Consider the following 21,637-nt stretch of genomic DNA (forward strand, 5'->3'; position numbering starts at 1 on the left):
ATCACAGAAACCACATGTTAACCTAACGTGACTTTTTAAAGGAAGTTTGAAGCTCTTTCTCTTCTTTTTCTTTTAGAACAGTCAGAAAGTCAATGGGGCTGTGTTAGTCTGTAGTAACTCATATTAAGATCCATCTTGACAATTATTGTTTTAAGACTATTAATTAACTGAAGACAATTTCGATAGATTCTCATTTTTACGAATGAAACAACTTTGGAAGGGGGGGGGGCTCCCAAGGCGAATTTTCTTTTTACGAGGCTTAGATTGAGCACATCCATTACATTGACAGACCTGACATCACTCTGTGGGATTTTTAGTTGTGGCAAGAGCTGAGGAAGAAGGTAAAAGAACATCACCATAGCTCATTGACATCCCTGAAACTGTTTGTGGAGAGAAACATGTCCTGCTTCAACAATAAAGATGTAAAAAAGGCCTGCTATGTCACGTTTGCAAATGGTGATCAATGTCGAGGTTTAACTTACTTAATACTACTACAGCTTTAATTGGTAAGAAAGCTTTTAGTGTCTTAAATAAATGATTTATAAAAAAGAAAGGAAAACAATTGGAAATAAACATCATTTGTAGGAACGTATCCAAAACATCTGAAAGATTAATGTTCACCGCTATTACATTTATATTGTAAATGATGTTTCATTGGACAGACATTGTTATAAATTTGAGATAGTACAAGTAAACTGACAATCGGGTTGACATATTTTTCATTTTCAATTACATTCTCGAAAGGGGATTTTTTTTTTGTAGATTTTGATCCAATCATTCCAAATATAATATAACCTTAGTTTTTTATTAGTCTCAAGCCTTCAGAAAAAGGCAACACATGTTTTAACTATTTTTAAGATTCACAGTTTTCTTAACCAATCTCAGATAGTGAACTGGGACATAACATAGCCGAAAATCGATAAAAATAGCTCTTATTTCTTACAATCTACATTTCATCTTCAATACTTTTCTGTATGGTCCTAAAATATTAAATCTGATTATACGAATTGTTCTATATAATGACCTTTTTAGGATATCATAATATATATTTTGCCCGTTTTAATTGAGGTTCAATTAATAAAATTTACTGTTTTGCTTAAAAATCGTTTTATTAGGTTTACATTTGTTTTCATAGATTTTTTTAATTATGAGTACTGAGCAAATAAAATATATAAATATGATCTTTTTTTCCTTGTAGGTGTTGTCATGATTATTTAATTTCTCAGTACCGAACATCTTTTTCTAAATAGATTCAATTTTATTTAAAACCTGATTGAAGATAGTGTGTGCTCATAAGAGACGGAGTGTTACCCTGATGATTTGTTGTAAAGTTATAATTGTAAGCTCTTGTTGGACTCATACTATACTGGGGGTATCATTAGAGTAGTTCTAGTAACTGTTCTTGCTTATATCATTTTCTCCTTCCTCCCTTGTTGCAGATGATTGAAGCTGATCTAATGAAACGTCATGAGCCTTATTATTTCATTTTTCCAAAACATTGGTTCAAATTGTCAGGGTTACCATATTGATTTTCGATTTCTTTTTTTAACATGCTTATGCTCATTCTTAACAGAATTTTCACCCTTTTAAATACCCAAATAGAAGAGCAACGCGTCAGCTGAATGAAAGCAGGGAGTAACAAAAAAGAAGAAGAAACTATAAAATAAATACTTGTAAATACCTAACAATCGGTTGTTGACCTAAATTTCAGTTTTTATTTATTTATGATATTTCTATATTTGTTTGAATTATAAATACTTAAAGGTGTCTATTACTTACATATATAGATTATAGTAGAATACATTTTAGAAAATATAATTATACACAATATTAAATAATAACTTTCTAAAATATATATAAATATCCGCCTACAAAATTTAACTAAGACTCAATTTCAGACATGTTTTGAAATAAGGATAATACAAAATAATATACTTTTTTTTTAACCCAGACAAATTTATGAAAAAGAAAGCGAGCATTACATCAATCCATCAGTCATCCCCCCTTGTGGTGTGTAGCGTGCAAAAAAATAAACATGTTCTTATATCTGGCGTCAGGATAACAAATGCGAAACAATTAGGGGCATCTCAAAATTATAAAACACATAGGATATATAATAATAAAATAGTATAAAATCATGAAAAGATAAATCAAACACCTTTTCATGCTCCTGTCATCTCCGATGGGCAGATACGGCTTCTAAGATATCCATTGAAATGAGTACATAATCTTTTACCCTTGGTGGAATGGACAAGAGTATGTTTTTAACAACACATGTTATCTCTTGGACTTTTGAAATAATATTCTCCATTTTCAGGTTTTCTGTGTATATTGATGATGTTACTAAAAGCCAATTAAAAGTCCTGAGTTCCTGACGATACTTTCACAGATTATAAAAGTGATCTTCAATTGTTTAACGCACTAAAAAAGAAGGTTGCCATTTTATCTAAATTGCCTCATTGTTCTTTTAGTTCTATAAAAAAGATTATGAAGGTTTTTATTTTATAAGCGGCAATGACAATTTAGAAATAAATTATGGAAAAAGCATCCCATTAAAAAAAAAAACCAAATAAACATTTTAGTTTGTAATTATCCCTTGCTTAAAAAAAAACCCTACCAAATACTTATTGTACAAAGCCAAAACAGTTTATAAAATCTGTCAACATACAGAATTCGGAAGACATATACCATCATATAACAAAAAATTTAAATAAGAGCTAATACGAATAATATATAATAAGCAATTCACCATTAAAAGTACTAACCGTCTCTATTGTTAGACTATTTCATTTTTAAAGTTTTATAAGAGTTTACAATACATTTAAAAGAGTCTAAATATTTTGCTGACATTGAGGCGCAATTCCTAATAACCTCCGCACCATATTTCCATCCAGATCCAGAAATATCAGGAACCATCAAAGAGAAGAAAGCATATCTTGCAATAGTTGAGATGATAACAGCACTGATCTGCTCAGGTTCATAAATCGTAATTTTGCTGCTAATCAGAGCTTTGGCATTCAACAACGCTAATTCCAGTATCTTTGTCTGTCCTAGGGATCCTTTTTGTTTTTAAAGTCCAAACAAAATCTGTACTTTTGTGAATTTTGATTCTGGGTCATCTAGTCCCTTTACGATTAAGTCATCATATTGTTTTAGAATTTGAACACTGTCGTAATTCACAAAAGTGTGTATTGTGGAGTGAAAAAGTTTTCTGGAGTCCTTACATGCAGTATTACAAAAATAAGGCTGTCATAAATATAAGGTAAGAATCTTCCTATTTTTTATCCTAAGATTTCAAGAGATCTAAGATTTTCTCATGTCTCAGTAGCATTATTCTTAAAGTCCTTCGAATATAACATTTTCAACTTCCATGGGGTATGATGAATGGGGTTTTTAGGTATCCTGAAAAGTGCAACACAAAATGGACCCTTCAAAAATACCGAATCAGAGCATATAAGAAGGTCTTGAACTTTGAAAAGTCTATATATAATTACGCATACCCAGACTTTCTAGGGAGCTTGGACCTTCGGTACTCATGAAGAAATTTTTATTTGCTATGTTTTGATTAATTACACCTATGTTCGACTCATACGTTGGTGATCCATACCCCAAATATTTTGTAGTTTATTTGGGACTGTGGTGTATAACAGTATCTACAAAATTAAAATACTGTAGGTATTAGCTTATATAATAAACACAACCTCATCAAAAACTTATGGGAGCTTATTTGATTCCTATTTTCAGATAGAGTCAGTAATATTTCATACAAACTTTTATCAAAGTAAAGTTTAATGCTTTTATAATAAGAACAAGAAGAAAAAAGAACTCATGTTGCTAATGTTGTATTAAAATACTTTTTTTATTGATCTCAAACATTTTTGCAAGTATTTTTTACATTTTAATGGATACTAGAGTATGTTTGCCCGGCGTTGCCCGGGACATTAAGATATTTAAATTAATTATAAACTCTTTTACTTAATCTGAAACAAAAAATAAAGGCCGTAAAATTTTAAGGATTATTCTCATCTTTGTTTCATGACTATACTAATTTCACTCTTCTTTCATGCGATGAGGAATTAGTTACTTTATTCTGGTTCAGACACACAACCTGCAGTATCGTAGCCAATTCCATGAGCATCAAGGAACCCCACTAATATCTCAAAATAAACCCCGGCCCTAAGGTTATACAGGTGAAATACTGGCCCTCACGGAAGTTTAAACTCTACTACCACTGCATTTATAAGTACGAATAACCCCTTCAAATATGCTAAAATACACCCTTGATAACAGGTTGTGGGATTTTGGTCTTTGAGGCACATTAAATTCATCCTTTGCCACTTCCCTGAGCATAAAAAAACAACCTTCCAACATCTAAATTACATCCGGCCCTCAGGTTGTACAGGCAAAATCCTAATAAATGCAATTTCTAGGTCGCCATGGACGTAAAGAAAAAGTAAAGGAATTATACAGATTGTTTAGTATGTAACCATATAGGTTTTTTTTTACCCACTTCACTAACTGGGTTATAAAATGGATGTTCACTAACAAAGGTTTAGCCCGTACTATCGAAAATAAAAAAATAATTATTTGAATATATTTGAAAGGGTAATATATTTTTGAAGGCTTTGTTATTAAAAAATTCATTATTAATTTACATAATTTAAATTTTTAAATAATGTTTCATGTATGTATATTTAACTATTTATTTTTGTATACAGGATTAAAAGATAAACTGTTCTTCGTATTGTGGCGTATGTCAACAAAAGAGAGGGAAAAACCAAACATCAAGTAGTTAATTAGCTGGACTTTTGTCAAAGCTTAATTTTAAAAGGGTTGAAACAACACCACTGCCTTAGAAAGAGTTTTAAAACTAGAAAAACAACCTATTTCAATGAATATATTTTCAGAACCATGATTAGTAGTTTTTTAGCCACTATATACTAGTAGCGCATAGAGCATACATCCCAATTTTAACAACAAAATTTCAGCGACTGAGAAAGTTGTACATGTGGAAGTAGGATATTTTCTTTTTGGTGGATAGCTAGAAGGGTTTGGCGTCAGTTAAATAAAAATGGCATCGATCAACAAAATATTTATTCCATAATTCCTGAAAAGGCAGAGTATAACTTTTGATCTGCACCGGACTCGACTATGTTAAAAATCAAGTCAATCACTGATGAAGTTAAATTTAGGATGCCATTCATCAGGCAACAGTACTCTTTTACATGTCATTCAGCAAAGAAAACGTTGAACTGGTTGTCAGTGTTTGGACTCCAAGTTTATCAGATTTTAACCCCATAGACTTCGTAGTTTTAGGTGTAGCTGTGCAATTCCTTAACATATCTTCCTGCAACAACAAATTTTAGCTTATATGGAAGATCTGAGAGGAATTCAGGAATCTGTTTTTTTTTTTTAAAGTGTTGATGATAATTATACATACAGGACAAAAAAAAATTTACACTATACCCGGTACATCGATTTTTTTTCCTTTTTTACTTAACATAGTAATTTTAGAATAAAGTATTTTTTAACTTTTGAAAGATTGGTTATTTATTTAAAGTAGTCTTTTATTTATTTTTTATTTGTTTTCTTTTATTGAATTTATTAAGGTAAAGATCATTAAAAGGTTGGTCGCAACGGTTACCAAATCCAATTATACTGAGCTGACACATTACTGAATGGCCATTTTGACAATCTAACATTTTGTTGCCCCCCCCCTCTCAGGTGCATACAAGATCAAACAACCTCGATCCAAACGTTTCATTAATTCCGATGGTCCATTAAATATCAACCATTGATCCATGGACTCATTTACTTCATAAAATATTTTTTCACATATTTGCTCGTATACTTTATTTGGTGCAATATGAAAAGAAAGAAAATATGAATAATAAATCCTTTTTCCATTTTTTTAAACCAGGGAACAAAAAGCATTCAAAATCAAATGCTTAAAAAGAGTGCAAAAGAAAGTTTGAGTCCTTTGTAAATTATTGAATTAATTATTAAACTTTTATGCACGTCTTGCAACTTACTTTTTATTTTAAATATATCGACATTTATAATTTGATTTAAACTATAGTTGAGTTTCCTGCGATCCTTAACCTTCAAAGTATATTTTATGCAATGTGAAGACGTAGGATCTGAATATCCGAATGTAAAATATATTTCTACAAAAGAAGAAATCATACATTTGTTTGTTATGTATAAGCTGTTTATAATTTTGTTTCGATGATTAATGTGGTTTACACACATATATCCTAAAGTATATCTTATTTTATTATCCCCATCTTCTGTCAGTTGAAGAATACACATAGATTGTATCTACTTCATAATTTATTACAGGGGTTTTTTTATCTAAGTAATATATGATTAACTTCTCATGACTTTGTATTTTTTTAAGACAAATTACTTTTATTACTCATTGTAAAAATATATTAAGTATATTAGACTGTCCCGTTTTTGTGTAAATATATTTCTCCTAGGGCACCTTTTCTGCTAGGGCAATAAAAACAAACTCACTTTGACACAGTATGAGATAACAAAGGCGTTTAACATTGACGTACTACGAGGTTTTAAGTTTAGATTTCTTTTACTTTTTGTTCAAAATTACTTTTTTTTTAAATTGCTAATGAATCTAAGATGTGCTCAATGGTTGAGGGTTTCCCTGTTTTATCAAACACCAAAAGTAGAGCCTGTTATTGCTTGGAGTAATTATGCGTTGGCTAAAAGACAAATTTTGTTCTAATAATAAAGAAAATAACTCTCTAAGAAATCCTTAGTGTTACGTTTTTCATGAGTACGCTCACCCGTAACTACTTAATACTTATTTAAGAGCATTTTTTCTATACTCTGGAGTGAAATAATTCCAGTTTGAGAAGAAAAACTTAATTTGTTGGTATGGCTAATGAGAAATTGAATCTTTAGAGCACTCACTAATAAAAACAAACAAAATTCATTTTCACGTAACACCGTTTATATTTAATTCAAATCTTAACATGTACTCAAAATGAACATGGATTATGATATACATAAGAGGCCCATAACAAAAAACAGAAACAGTGCTTACGCACTGCAATATTTCATTAATACAACTTTCGATATCAAATAAAATTAATTTTAAATATGATTTTCATAAATGTGTATACGTTCGATGCGTTATACACACGCTTGCAATATATTCTTAATACGACTAAAGTGTTATTTTTTCGATCAAAATATGTTTATGCCATACATTATGGATCACTATGTACAGAACAATCCGTGACTCGATGTTGATAAAGACAGAAAGGAAGAAAGATAGGCAACAACTATCACTTCAGCTGCCGTTATATTTTGTTGGGGTGTCTATATGAATACATCAAAGTATGACCGTATGTATGTTATATCTGTGTATTATTGCTGAAACCAAATCATGTGAGAGTGTAAATACTTGATCTAGGAAATAACAATACTCCTGCTTTATATGTTGCATAAATCTGACTTGTTCAAATATATCGCTACCATTTGTTCAAAAACAAGACAAACCTTAGCTCTCTAGCTTATGTTGAGAAAATGACAGCTGGGTGTCTCCAGGATCACCGTCTTCGACAAGTCTGAAACGTTGGAGAGAAAGAAGGACTTTGTCAAACAGGCCAAACTCGACCCATTGAAGTATAAGAAAACAGCCCAAGCAAATCCCCTTAAATCCATAAAGGTGCACACATGATATCTCAAGGTTTCACGTCAGACTGTCCAGAGAGGTATACATAAAGTGGTTGGGAAATATCATTGTGAGGGTGGAGAGTCCACTTTTGACACCAGTAATGAAAGCACCCCGTTTCCTCTGTTGCAAGACTCTTTTGAGGTGTTTTGAACTCTTTTTGACACTTTTGGCCAACCCCATCGACTATATCTTTTGGTTCTATGTTGAAGAAAGGCCTGCAGTTTCCTTCAACCATACACTGAGGCCCTCAAAGCCACTGTCAGCTTGCACTTGGACACCATGATAAAAGATTGCATCTGTAGCGGGTGCCAGGCCTTGCACTGCCGACTGGAAGCCATCATTCTCACTAATCATTAAAAGAGCTGATACATACATCTAATTATTGATTAATGTTGTTAAAATTATATTATTAATTATTCTACTATATCTTGTTGAAGTTATATATTCAAAGTGCTCAGATTTTAATGGAAAATTCGTTACTGTTCCTATGTTCACGATTTAAAAACGCACACGGTGTCATTAACAGTTAATACATAAAATCGGACTAGACGTTATTTTTTAAAGACTGATCCAGACATTATTTTTTGGACCACATTTTTTTCTGATACCGGTCCAGACTGAACTTCTTTAGAGGGCCAAATTACTTTTGCATACTCAAAATCATAACAGTCTAGGGCCAGTATTGGAGATTCCGACCAAAAACTTAAAATATAAAATACCGTCTATCAATTGTGAATATAATATGTTTGTTTTGTAACCGTGAGACCCTTAAATCCTTTTTATGTCTTTTTATATTTAGTTAAAGCAGTTTGTTGTTTGTTTTTTCAATAAATTATTCTAAAATAGTCAACTTATTTGACAAAAAGTAAATACAATATATTTGATGTAAAGGGTTATTTGTTGAGTCGGGACATGTGGTTGGGTTGGTTAGAAAAGAAAAACATTTTTTTGCACAGAAATTTTTTTTTTATCGACCGAGCGAAAAAAAATTTAATACATCATCAAAAAATTTAAACTCCGTAGAATTTTATGTATAAAATTAAAAAATAATTTACAAAAATATCAAAATAAGCTGATAAGTTTGATTAAACAAAGAAAGTGCATGTTTGTAAAATAAATAATATATAATTGATCAGATAGTAAAATAAGACAATCAATATGTGTCAGATAGAGGTCACCATTTTAATTAAATTTACCAATGTTTGTACTAAGGAAGGCCAGTATTAATACTTTATGTTGATACACTGAATATGCAAAATCTGTTTAAATGCAATACCACTACATATTTTAATCCCCTATCGGATCCATCATCAACTTATGGCTTTATTTGTTTTTAAAGACCTCGAAACATACTTTTGTAGAACATAAAGACTGGTGACTAGGTTTTACTCTTGCAGAATAGTTTAATTAAACTCTCTTCGATTTCTATTACTGGAGTAATTTTATAACCATCATAAAATAAATTGGTGGAAGTCTCAACCTTTATTCGACAGAAATAACACAGTCTATCTTCAAGATCGGCCTTGGAATGATTTGTAAACAAAGAGGATGTTGTCATTCTGTAATGAAGCCATTCATCTCATCCTGGATAGTAGCTGCCAGTCAGAGATCATCCCTGTGTTTGTATAAAATTCCTTCCTGCTAATTTACTTTTTCTTAAAATGTATTAGCAGTTTGTTTATATATTTTCATATTTTGACATTTTAGTATTTCCGTGGTATTTGGTTTGTATTACTCTTAATTGGTAGTTTGTTTACGTAGCAAATTTTGAGGAATCTTGCAAAACAAAAATATCTTGTCATATCACATTCATACTAGTTTAGCTATAAATTTATTATTAACCACTAAAAATTGTTGAAATTTTGATAAGAGTTGTTGCTCAAACATTTCAAAACTAGAAAGCTTTTTGTAAAAACCATTATTATTTGAGACAAAATCAAAGTAGGCTTGCAGCTATGGTATATTGTAATATATGTAATGTTTTCTTAACATATTCATCCTGTTTAAATTACGTAAATATTATATTTTAAAGGATAAAAATACTTTAATATGTTTAAGACAAGGATCAATTTTAATAACAGTATTTTGAAGAATCAAAACTTTTAATTGTTATGGTTAAAACACAGTAACTTCATTGTTGATAAAAACTTCCATGAAATAATTTTTACTTATACGAATTTGAGGTACAAAAAATGAACTTATAAATTTTGATGAAATTGAGTGTGATATAGAGAATAACAGCTATTAATACATTAGTCGTAACGTTAATATTACAAATTGTCAAATTTATTTATTCTTAAATATGTTTCAAGAGCATACTAAAAAGCTCTGGAAAGTAAATCTATTATTTAAATTTTTGTTACAGAAAATCCCAGTTTACTGACAAAGAGTTCAATAATAACAATTCCACAATGTTAGATCTACATAGATTGAAGTCAGTTCAAGATCATTTCATAGGCTTTTAAAATTAGAAAGTTCTTTTCAACAGTTATTCCCAAAGGAAATTGAACGTATAACAAACATAAATAAACAACATTTAAACATAAATATGAACAAGTGAAAGATTTTATTATCTATTAAATAATATATTTTACGGAATGTGTTTTAATTAGTATGTACATAGAACATGATTAATCAATCAATCTTAATATAAACATATTCATGAATAAATATATTCTATATAGGTATTCATGTAAAAATAGCTGTCGTGATAAATGATTATATATTGAAAGCATTTTCCTGGATCATTAATCAAGTTATTTTTTGAAATTCGTAAAATGAAGTGGAGCGAAGTTGTTAAGACTCTGCAAATATCAAAGAAACTTGTTGGACGTATTGTGAATGCTAATTTGAACATGTGAAAGTTTAAAGTGGGTGCTGGACGAGCTTACAATAGATCAAAAGGAATAGCGTGTTCGTGATTTGGAGCAATTTATAGCAAAATTCAAGAGTAATAAATAGGATACTCCACCGCTTGCAAAAATAGGTAAGCTTTTGCAAAAATGAAAATTTGAAATTTGAGGCTTTATCACAGACTTCTTCATTGATATATCTTTTTATTTTCAAAATGATTTCTTTTGACTGTTACCATGGTTTCCAACCTGGGAATAAAGACGCCACAGCACTTCTGAAGGATATATTTGAAGATGCCCGTCCTCTTTTGAAGTCGGGGATATACATTTCTAAAAACTTTATGTTATCTAAGAATCCAATATTTCATTGGAAATCCATTTTTTGTTTGCAACTGAAAAAAGAACAAAACTGCAATTTTTACCAATTTCTTATCTTATTTTTGCCTTAACTTTTTTGTTTTTTAATAAATTTTGAAAATGCTTTTTTTCGTATATTTTTTTTAAAAAGAATAAAGATTTAAATTCACTTTTTAATGAATAACTGAATCCCTTATATAGTCTCCTTGTCCCCAAAAACAGTTTTTGTGTTTTGAGTATACTACACATACTAAAACTGTATTTCAAAATATTATTTGAACAGCTGGTGACCTACTTAATATATGTACTGACTTAGAAGGACACCACTAATGCCCATTATGTAAATGTATATATGTAGAAAAGTAAAAGTACATACGAGGTTGAGAACATGAAAGTAGGACTAGGTGATTTATTTTATCATTGGTCTTATCTCATTTGTCTTTAGTAAGTAGGGCAACGGCCAAACTCTCAAAGATATGTAGAGGGGGGGGGGGTTGGAAAGGGTTGATCCAATTTATTTTTCTATTTTTTGATTCAAATATACATTTTTTCCATATTTGGGAAGGGCCTCAAATGAAATGGGTATTAATTACATACCCCCCACCACCTCCCTACTAATACATTGAAATCACTAAATTGCGAGGAACCCCAGGAATTTCTTGTAGATGTAAAACTCCGATCAATAACGGATAAAAATCCATTCTTGCAATTGTCCATATCCGATAAAAATTATTTTTTATGGAAGTCATTATTTTATGAACATATATAAATAAATTGGGTTAGATGTGAAGTTGATGTGAAAGTATTAAGGGCTATTGAAATGATGATAATTGACTTTTTTATGAGTATATAAAATGTAAAAAGTTGGGTCTTATTCTGATCCAAATGGATGAAAGTTTTAGGTAAATACTTTATTTTCTAAATAAGTTATTTTTTTCTTTTTTTGTCTCGTTTTCTATTGTATAAAACTAATATTAATACTTTAATACCTCCAAGATTATACTACAAATAATGTGAAAGCTCTTTTTCTCTAACTAACAATGACGTCGGTTCAATTTATGTATATGTACATGGAATACTTACTCAATAGTTACTTTTTGAGTTTTAACTTTCAAAACCAACTAAATAAAGTCGAAAAAATTACTAACAAATTCAAAAACAATTATAAAATATTTTTTTCTTTTGTTATACCTGAATCATTATAAGTTTTTTTTATAAATTTGACTTCATTTTGAAGTACTTCCGGCCCACTGGAAGTTTGACCTGATGGAGGGTAGTAGTTTTTGATGGCATAGAAAAAAATAATTTAAGAGGTCATTATTAACACATAAACTCATCTCGTGATCCATGACAACTTTGAATTTGGTCTACTTTACAAAGTAGCAAACACTCTAATGCAGATATATCTTTCAAATTCCTTATTAATTATTTAATGGAGCTATAATTGTAATTAATTAAAACCAAGATATTTACAAAATTGATTATTCAATAAAAATTATTAATCAACTATGCAAACACTTGTAAAAGTTTTGTTTACCATATGTTAAAAAAAAAATGAAACATTTTTTTCAATATTTATCTTAAAAATTGGAAGTTAAACTAGTATAAGTTTCAATTAAAGATGGCTTCTTGGAGGCAGAAGAAAGTCTTAATAAGATTTGGTCATCTTTTTTCAAATTTAAGAAATTATTTACTTACTTTTATCAATTTCAACATATGATTATGATAGTTTAAGTAGTATTTTTGTAAATCCTTATTATTTGATTTAGTCCAATCCAGTATTAAGACCGGTCATCGGACTTTTAGTACTAGAACTTTATAGAAGTATTGTGCCAGTCCTTATTTATTTGGTTCAGTTCAATCTAGTCTTATGGGCAGTCTCTCAGACTGTCATGCCTGCATCTGATTAAAAAAAAGTTCAGTGACGTCATCAAGCACCAAACTTTATAAGCTTTAAAACTGAAGTAGACAGGACTACATACTTAAATAAAGACCAACACAACTCTAAATTTAACGTCTTTTAACTTTGGATTCTTATAAAAACTTGATAAAACAAGCATTTTCATTGTGTCTAAAAAAAGCTGCTCCGAAGTGACGTCATAAATATGCCTGAGAAATACCGTATGGGCTGATGACGTATATAAGTTAAACAATAAGCAACCTGAAATAAAAAAGTTCATTTTATTAATTTGCTTTCTTTGAGAGTAGCTTTCCTTTAATTTATTTAATCTTTATTTTGTGTCTACTTTTTGGTAACACCTGTTACATTAACAGTGTATTTACAACCTTGAATTTATTTTTGCTAGATATCTTTAATATTTATTTATTGTTGCGTTTATTCCTTTTCATCATATGGTAGCTTTTTATATTTTTAACAGCAATGGTGAATACTTAATTCCGTGCAATTGTTTCATTTATAGAATAAGAGAAATAATTAAATATTAATCCCGTAATGACCAGACAATAAAAGTACTGTAGGCAGAGATTCATATTTAAAAAAACACAGTTACAAATCAAATGTTAGTCCTTCTTAGATGGTTTAGTTTCATTTTTCTACCATTTAATCCGATGAAGGGGACAAATTACCCTAACATCCTAAGTGTCATACTTTTCATAGATGTAGTTTAAAGTTTAGATATGGTATATCTTTTAGTCAAACAATGTCCACAATTATCAATCAAACACTACAAACGAAAAGATAAACAATTGAAATCTAAAAAAGTTATATAATACAGAAGGAAGGTTAAACTAAGGAAGTCTCTATAAATTGTGTGGATTAAAAAGGGAGCACTCCTTAACTTAGCTACTCTCTATTATAATCTATTTCATATTGTACATATATGGCGAGAAAAACTAACTTGAGTTTGTCCATATCAATAAAATATATGTTTGACTGCTCTATCCGCCAATTTTTCAAATATTATGTTCTTAATAACAGCAACAAGAAATAAACTAGGCATAGAGAGCAGGTTTATTTTTTATCACTCTATCATGTACTTTTACAACTTTTCAACATATTCTGACTATATATATATTTTTTTTTTTCTTAAATTAATATTTGGTCAACACACTAAACCAAAACCAGAGTTTCCATCTGTATAATACTAGCTTTTAAAAAAACATACAATTAATTAAAAAAAATAATAAAAAAAAACTTTTGTTTCGAAATAGTCACCTTTTGTCCGGATTATATGGCACACGAATAACATGCTGGGTAGAAAGAACACGGATTTTTTTTTACCGGTGGGGCGTCCTCAGGACACAAAATTACCGTTTTTTTGGCAAGACCATTTAAAGCATCCCTTACGAGGACTGCATCATCTCAAGATGCCAGAAGCCGCCGAAGTATTATGTCAGACGTGAAGAAGATGCCCCTCATTTTTATTTGGGAGGGTACAAAGATCAACCAACACGACGTCTACAAGGCCATGTTGGTCTTCAAGATACTTTCCTGGCATTAAGATGAGGGTGGTAATCCTTCTTAAAAGTTTAGCCATGACAGAAGATCCTCTCATATTGCAAAAAGTTTGCAAGACTGGAGATAAGCAAATTTAAAGGCCTTTATAGCCAAAAAAATATTTGACCTCCTAGGAGCCCTTACATTTTAATCCCATGGATTTTTATATATGGTCCATCCTTCAGACAAGGGCTTGTACTAAGCAAGCCCCCATTAAAGACACTTTAAAGTGAGCCCTCATCAAGGAATGGGCCAATACCTATGAAAAACTGCGTGTGCTGTCTCTACCCAATTGCTCCATTGTATCTACCATATAGTCCAGGCAGAGAGTGGTATTTCGAACAAAAGTTCTTTTAAATAAATTTATAGTACAATTTTTCTCTATTTTCTATAATATTGTAAATTATACTAATAGTTTATTTTGAGTTTATAAACTCAAACATATCTTGACGATTTTTTTCTTCACCATGTATATCTAACCATGATTCTAACTTTTAGGTGTTGAATACTTTTATATTATAAAATTGAAATTTGATCCGAATTGATACGGCTCTTCGATTGCTTAGAAGTAAATAGTATCAATTTTATACCTTTTTCTATACAATTTTTTATTTTTTTTTTTGCATAGAATTACTGAAAAAAAATACAATAAAAAATAGTTTTTTTCGAATATTTATCTATGTTTTAACTTTACAATTCTTTTAAATTATCTGCATGGTTAATTGAAAAAAAAAAATCAAATGCTGTAATTGGGAGTGCAAAAGATTGAACACTATGCAATGATGATATACAATTGCAATTTAAATATCTATGCGTGCAATTTCAAATACTTTGATGCATCTATTTTTTCATCATTTCCCCACTCAATAATGTCGTTCATACATTTTTTTTTTGCAATTATATGATATATGCACTTTTGATCATATCAAATAGTATTGGGGTTTGATGATTAAATGTACAAATATGTACAGTTCGCAAAACCAAAAATGCATCATAGCGGACAACATTAGCAAAATCATAATAAGCTCAATAATGATGAAGGTTATCACCTTTAAATTCAATTATCTAATATTCACATTTAGCCTCAATTGCAGCTTCTAAACGAAATTGGAAGGCATTGCATACTCTGATGACATACTGATCAGACATAGCTATCCATTCTTTCTCAATGAATACTTTTTGCTTAAGACTATTTATTTAAGTCAGCACAGATCTTGGCTTGAATAAAGCCCAAATTCCATAGTCAACATTCTTCAGATTTGGTGAGGAAAGAGGCAATAATATCCAAGGCCATAAATCTACTTTGATCAAATATATGAGTTTTTCTGACCTTGTTCAATTTGACAGCCTTTACAATTGCTGTTATGACCTGGGGTTTTCAGCTGACGTAGCTATTGAGGCTCATGTCTTTCACAGCATTCGTGATCTTCCCTGAAATAATTTTGTACTTTTTTGCGAGCTTGTACATCGAGGTTTGAGGATTTGCCTCAGTACTGTCTTCAAAGATACTTATAAACTCCTCCAAGCGCTTTATGCTGTGGCCTCCACTCCCAAGATTTTTTTTCATAGCAGCTATTCCCCCCAAACCTGTTCCTAATCCTCGAAACAGTGGACATGTTCACTTCTAGAATCTTATAGGAACTCTCGCATGAAGCAAGTCAAGTACTCTACGTTTCTTCGACGAAATTACGAATCTGACATTTTTTACAAAAATATTGTATGACACATAAGGGAAGGTCTCAGGACTATTTTTTTTTAAGAATATATGTTTCAAAGTATAAACAATTACTTACAAAACAAAAACAAACTATCTAGCTTACGTATAAGAAAATGACACTTGAACGTGATCGACAAATTTTTATTCGCACACTCCAAGCATTTGGGCGTTTCCTACGGCGTCAGCATGTCTAAAGTATTAGAGAGGAAGAAGAGTTCTGTCAAAAAGGTCAAACTGGACCTGGATGAGGCAAGGAAAAGAGCCAAGGCCAATCTCCTGAAGTCCATGGGGTACCATGCAAGAGATCTCGGTATTTTACAACAGACTGTCCAAAGAGGTATCCAAAAAGTTGGTAGAAAGAGTCTTGTGAGGTTAAATGGCCCACTTTTGACACCAGGCAATGAGATAATTCCATATACTCCTTTGCTAGACTTTAATAAGTCTTTTGAGTTCTTTTGAACTTTTTTTTGACATTTTTGGCTCCCAACAGCCATGATGCCAACTCTCTCAACTACACTTTTTGCTTTCACGTTGAGGAGATGGCTGCAGTATCAGTCATCCAAACACCAAGGCCCTCAAACCCACTTTGCCAATACTTGGGTGCCATAAAAGAGGACTACATCTACAGCAGGTGTCAGGCGTTTTGTAACCACCTGGAAACTCTCATTGTCGCTAAGGGCGGCTACATTAATTATTGAAAGAGCTTAGACACACACCTATTTTAAGTACTAATTTTGTTGAAATTCTATTATAATAAATTATATTTTGTTGAATTTTAAAATTGAAAGGGTTAAGATTTTAATGAACCACTCAGTTAATTTAAACTGCGATTTTTTTAATCCTTTGGGAATGGCAAAAGTAGTGTCACACTTAGCACAATACCTCACTAACTAAAGAAAATATATTCATGATATTTTGACAACTGTTTGAGAAAGTTACTACAATAATAGCGCCATCTATGTGTGAAGTCGGATACTTTTCACCATAGGTGTAGATAATATTTTCTCTTAGTATTAAGAAAAAGATATATAGAATTTTTTTTTTTTATAAAAACAAAATAAAGAAATAATTATCTAAAGAAGGGAAAGTTGTACACTACATGCAACGGAATAAATCATTGAGTATTATTATTGAAAAATAACTCTCCTCCACACAACTAATTAATATTTTTGTAAAAAAACATTCAATCTCTTTTTTTTCATTTAAGCCTTAATTGGGTATACTTTTTCTTATAAGGAATTATAGCACAACTGCATTACAGGAAATAATGAAAAGAACTGTTCCACATTTGAGAATATTTTTTGATGTATAAAAAAACTACAAAAAGGCACTAATGAGTAATGTTTTTCTTTGGCATGCTTGTATTATATAATGAAATAATTTTGTGGGACAAATTTATCTATATACTTATTACAGTTTACGTTAGGAAAATGTTCAAAGCACTGCCTCCATATTTCATTACATTATATATTTTTCTTCTAAGTTTGTCAAGTCTCATTTTCTTAATTTTGACAAACATGACTACAATTAAAAAAAAAAAATCTTGAAACTATGATTCTTCTCCCTCCGTTATTTTTTCTTCAAAGATCGTAGCGTAAAAAAAGAAACTTTTTGGTTTTTTTACATTAGTATTAATAAAGTTTTTGATCTATAGTAGTAGACCGATTGAACAATGATCAACAGTTTAAAACCATCAAACACTGAAATAAAGGCCTTACTTTGTTCTAAGAAATATTAAAGTGTTCAGATTTTAATTGACCACCCAGTGCACTACTTCTGAATGGAAAAAATATCCTTTCAAGGGAAGCAATGGCTTGACAAGTATAATAGGGACTTTCTTCCATGAAGCAAATAAAACAAAACAATAAAATAAGAAATTTTTGATGAAAAAAACGTGTTTTCTTTGTTAAGCCCGGTGCATTTCAGCCCATGTCCTATTTAAAAGCAAAAAAATTACACATGGGTTCTATTTAAATATATTGTATGGTATTATCTATATTGTGAGACGATTTGTTAGCAATTTCAATGGAAGCATGCTACTCATTTTTATTTTGCACACTTTGTGAATTGTGAAGCAAAGTTCTTCGTTCCAAATCAAAATCAAAAATTCAACCATCTAACATCATAAGAAATTAATTTTGCAATCCGATATTTCACAATTGGTTAGATGTTTACAAACAAGTTCAAAATGAATATTTATTTTAAATATGATCAGAGAAGCGTTTGAGGATACTATTGTACAATTTACATTTTTTAATATTAAGAATAAATATGTGTAACTTGTTTGATAACTCAAAAAAAGTTTTGAGCTTTTTTTCAAATATGATTTTTTGTAAAAATTACATTGACCCCTTTCCCTTGTATATCTCCATTTAAAATTTAAAATTAAATAACTTAACAATTGAGACAGTATTTTGTAACTAACGGAAAAACTCAAAAAAGGTTGATAAATAATTTGTCTTATATTTTATTTTTTACTGATTGCATCATTATAAAACATCAACACAATTTGTCAAAATTTCTAATATTTTTTAAATATTTCAATATAACATATGCGCCCAAATCTAGTTTGCATTTGGTTTACTTATATAAAATGTAATATATTACGTGATATATATTAAAATATATCCTGTAGTAGAGTGTTTCTCGAACTGTAAATGTAAACTGCAATGTAAAATTTATGGTCCTTTATTTGATTATAAACAATTTCTGAAATGTTTGCAATACTTTGTTTTATGCTTGTGATTAATGTACTTTGGATTAAAAAAAATAAGAAGTACTAGTATAGAGAGTGATAACACAAGGCAAAAGGAAACGAATCTTTTCGTTTCCATATTTAGATTAGATAGTACTTGATGTGTTGATAATGAGTCAATAATTTGTTTTTTTTGTATCAAATCTGATTTTATAAGTTTTTGAATATTTTGAGCATTTTATAGGGTTAAGGCAACTTTTGAAAGAATTTAAAGAGTCATTAGTCATCTTGAAAATAATATTTTTCATGGAAAAAAAAACAAAAAAAAAACATTGATTTTGGAATATGTTTTAATGTTTAATTTTAAAGTGGATTACTGATTTTTTTTCTTGCTAAAAAATAAAAAACCTTTAGAAATAATCCAATAAATTGGAATCAAAAATTATAATAAGCCAGTTTTGGTTAAGAAAACTAATTGGAATTTGTTATCAACGTTATAAGTTATAAATTTTATGCTAATTTACAGGGTTTATTGACACTTTTTTTTAGTTAGGCTAATGTAAGCGAATAGAGTACTGATATTAGTATTCCTTTTAAACAAATTTTGTTCAAAAAGCTTGAAAAATTGCTTTTGCATTGAAAAAATCTAAAGTAATTCCCAATTTTTCTCAAGCGCAAATGTGGGAAATTCTGTGCTATAGAAAGGTAAAATTTCAAATATAAAATTCGTAGAAAAAAAAAAAAAATTAAATTGTAAAAAAGAATATATGAAATATATTTCGAGAAAAATTTCAAATATTAAATTTTTAGGAAAAAAAAAATAATATATATATATATATTCAATGTTTTTCGAAAAAAATTTCAAAAATATATGTTATTAACAGAAAATTAATTATTTTGGAAAATGTTCTTCAAATAAAAATTGCAAAACCCTTAACCAAGAATAGCGGAGTTGGCTCTCGACGAGTTTAAAAAAAAGTTAATATAACAACACTTTGAATTCATTTAATGCGATGGGAATGTGGTGATCGGGATTGCTAAACTTTATGTTTTTATTGTGTTTTTTTTCTTGTGAAACATTCTTTATTTGTTTTTATTATTGAATTAATATATAATGCGAATTGTGTTGCTTTTAGTTGAAATAATTTTCACTAAGAGTAATTGCTTAGCACAGCGGCCGTGTTGTCTTTTGTTTTCTCTTCTGTTCTTTACTTTTGAGGTGTGGTGGTTGGAAAAATCAACAACAGGGAAACTCGATTGTACATACATAAAAAGTCAGGGCAAGTAGCTAACGTATCTGAATAATATTATTATATATCTTAGGTTAATATAGTTACTTTTTTAACTGTTTTATAACTTTAAATATTAATTATATATATATAAAGAATCGGAATTTCAACTTAAATATAATTTTCGCAATGCCAATTTTAGAAAAAACACCAAATTCTCTGATTTTTATTATTGTGCCATCACTAATATTTAATATTTGTTCTAGCAATTCAAACAAAAACAGTTTTTAAAGCATATATTTATATTGTACATATATAATACAAAAAAAACCTTTTTATCAATAAAATCATTTTATTATTCATAACTGACGTTTTGCTACATAAATATTACATATGTTGCCTGTCAACAATAAAACATGGTATTGTTGTTAGTTTGTATGAAGGATAACTATAATGTGTATTTTTAGAATGTCTGGAATGTTTGAACTCATGGCCAACAGGAAAATATTTTGTAAAGTAGCAGCTAGGGGTTTAACCTTCATGGTGTCTGTTTAGTAGTCTTACACGATCCATGGCTTTGGGATTTATTTTTAAGAAGCCTAAATGCCTTGTGAAGTTGCAGTAATGATTTATAATCTGGTTTATGGCTCTGGCATTTACAAAACAAGTTTTGGGGCGAGGTATTTTGATCGTATAAACAAATAACAGGAAATTTTTTCTAATAGCAATTTTCGACTGGGAATTTTGTTCAATGCAATTTTTCTGAAACTTTGAAATATTAATTATTAAACTCTAAATTTACCCATTTTCAATTTACAATTCTTATAGTTAATAAAAATATGTCCTTGAACTTTTTAAAGAATAATTCTGACTACCATGTACTACTATAATTGAATATGGAATTCCACATATTTTGGAAAAGTAAAATTTAGTTGACGTATTAAATTAATTATTTCTTTAGTGTCATATTAATGGGTATAAAAATACAACCAAATTAATTTCTTTTAGAAAGAAATTTCCTGGTTCATTTTTTTTGGGAACTACACTTCTCCACATAGCTCGTAATCCAAAAGTTTACCCTATATGAAATATGATTATATGTTGAATAATATTTCTTTGTTTTTACTGTTTTTTTGTTTTTTAACAATATCTTAGGATGCATTGTTATTCAAAGTTATGAAATTCAAACATACATTATACTCATATTTCGAAATTGATGGTTTAAGACATGATATAATTTTATATAAATTTGCTTTCTCAATTTTTTTTTCTTATGAAGAATTTATTTTCTTCATAAATTGGTTTTGCTACATAACGTTTTCATAATTTTCAATATACATGTACTTTAGGTCGGCTTATTTTTTAACTGTTTTAGAGCTTCGATTTTTACCCGTGGCGAAAAGTTGAAATGTTATAAGAAATTAACCTATGCAAAATGTTATTGTTGAAGATGTTCTTGCATATAAATAATTTAACGGATGGATAAATATTTAAATTGTGTGAAACTAACCTAATAAAAACATTTTAAAAGTTAGGATGTTAGCAATAAGGGAACACCAGAGGCCCATATTTTATTGTGCTTGTTTTTGAACCTAACTTTTTATATATAACTAAGATGTCAAACTATG

The 21,637-nt window shown here is 29.6% G+C and overlaps 1 protein-coding gene across 2 annotated transcripts in view; it reads left to right on the forward strand.

Annotated features, from left to right (window-relative positions):
• Positions 1-21,637, forward strand: part of LOC121128539 (uncharacterized) — a 142,534-nt gene that overhangs the window by 31,340 nt on the left and 89,557 nt on the right. Inside the window, exon 1 of one of the 2 annotated variants that reach the window (XM_071892876.1) lies at positions 10,562-10,688. The exons of the other annotated variant lie outside the window; for it this stretch is intronic. The gene's annotated coding sequence lies outside the window, so the exon portion shown is untranslated. Of the gene's footprint in view, positions 1-10,561; positions 10,689-21,637 lie in introns of those variants that run through there. 2 annotated transcript variants of the gene reach the window in all.

Source organism: Lepeophtheirus salmonis, chromosome 13, assembly GCF_016086655.4.
Source record: "Lepeophtheirus salmonis chromosome 13, UVic_Lsal_1.4, whole genome shotgun sequence".
In the NCBI taxonomy this organism is placed as follows: domain Eukaryota; kingdom Metazoa; phylum Arthropoda; class Copepoda; order Siphonostomatoida; family Caligidae; genus Lepeophtheirus; species Lepeophtheirus salmonis.